This window comes from Equus quagga, unplaced genomic scaffold, assembly GCF_021613505.1.
Source record: "Equus quagga isolate Etosha38 unplaced genomic scaffold, UCLA_HA_Equagga_1.0 HiC_scaffold_11100_RagTag, whole genome shotgun sequence".
Lineage (NCBI taxonomy): Eukaryota > Metazoa > Chordata > Mammalia > Perissodactyla > Equidae > Equus > Equus quagga.
In genome coordinates, this window is record NW_025792153.1 from 1,780 (window position 1) to 3,174 (window position 1,395).

The window sequence follows — 1,395 nt, forward strand, 5'->3', positions numbered from 1 at the left end:
TCCAAGGGGCCTGGTGACTGTGGGCCTAGTGTCCAGGGGGCCTAGTGGCCAGGGGGCCTAGTGGCCAGGGGTCCTAGTGTCAAGGGGGCCTAGTGTCCAGGGGGCCTAACATCCAAGGGGCCTGGTGACTGTGGGCCTAGTGTCCAGGGGGCCTAGTGGCCAGGGGGCCTAGTGGCCAGGGGTCCTAGTGTCAAGGGGGCCTAGTGTCCAGGGGGCCTAACATCCAAGGGGCCTGGTGACTGTGGGCCTAGTGTCCAGGGGGCCTAGTGGCCAGGGGGCCTAGTGGCCAGGGGTCCTAGTGTCAAGGGGGCCTAGTGTCCAGGGGGCCTAACATCCAAGGGGCCTGGTGACTGTGGGCCTAGTGTCCAGGGGGCCTAGTGTCCAGGGGGCCTAGTGTCCAGGGGTCCTAGTGTCCAGGGGTCCTAGTGTCAAGGGGGCATAGAGTCCAGGGGGCCTAGTGTCCAGGGGGCATTGTGACTCAGGGAGTACTGAGCGGGGGCCTAGTGACTCAGGACCATCGGCCCAGTGACCAGGCCCAGTCTGGGGGCGCGGGCCTTGTGAGGGGCGGAAGACCGTAGTGAGCTGGGTCTGGGACGGTGGGCCGGGGAAGGAGGAGCTGTGTGATCTGGGGTCAGGGCCTAGTTTCCTGGTCACCTGTGGGCCAGGGTGTGCAGGGCTGCGAGGCCCCGGCCCGGGCTCTGCTGAGCGGGTCCGTCCTGGAGCTGCTGGTGGGGCGACAGCGGCAGAGTGGACGAGACTTTGCATGGTGGGGGACGCCCTCTGGGGGACCAGGGTGCTGGAGATGTGAGGAGGGGGCCCCGGAGGCGCTGCCTGGGGTGGGGGCAAGGGGCGCTGTGGGGGTTCTTACAGTGAAGGGGCTGTGTGGGGGCCGTGCAGTATGGTGGGCTGTGCCGCGCGGTGGGGGCTGTGCCATATGGTGGGGCCGTGTCATATGGTGGGGCCGTGTCATATGGTGGGGCTGTGCCGCGCGGTGAGGGCTGTGCCATATGGTGGGGGCTGTGCCGTATGATGGGGCCGTGTTATATGGTGGGGGCCGTGTCATATGGTGGGGGCTGTGCCATATGGTGGGGCCGTGCCATATGGTGGGGCCGTGTCATATGGTGGGGGCCGTGCCATATGGTGGGGCCGTGTCATATGGTGGGGGCTGTGTCATATGGTGGGGGCTGTGCCATATGGTGGGGCTGTGTTATATGGTGGGGGCCGTGTTATATGGTGGGGGCCGTGTCATATGGTGGGGCCGTGTTATATGGTGGGGGCCGTGTCATATGGTGGGGCCGTGTTATATGGTGGGGGCTGTGTCATATGGTGGGGGCCGTGTCATATGGTGGGGGCCGTGTCATATGGTGGGGGCCGTGCCATATGGTGGGGCCGTGT

The 1,395-nt window shown here is 65.9% G+C and overlaps 1 protein-coding gene across 1 annotated transcript in view; it reads left to right on the forward strand.

Moving 5' to 3' along the window:
* LOC124231890 (probable bifunctional dTTP/UTP pyrophosphatase/methyltransferase protein) overlaps window positions 1-1,395 on the forward strand; it is a gene marked incomplete at its 3' end in the record, with an annotated part of 9,747 nt that overhangs the window by 382 nt on the left and 7,970 nt on the right. The window lies entirely within an intron of this gene.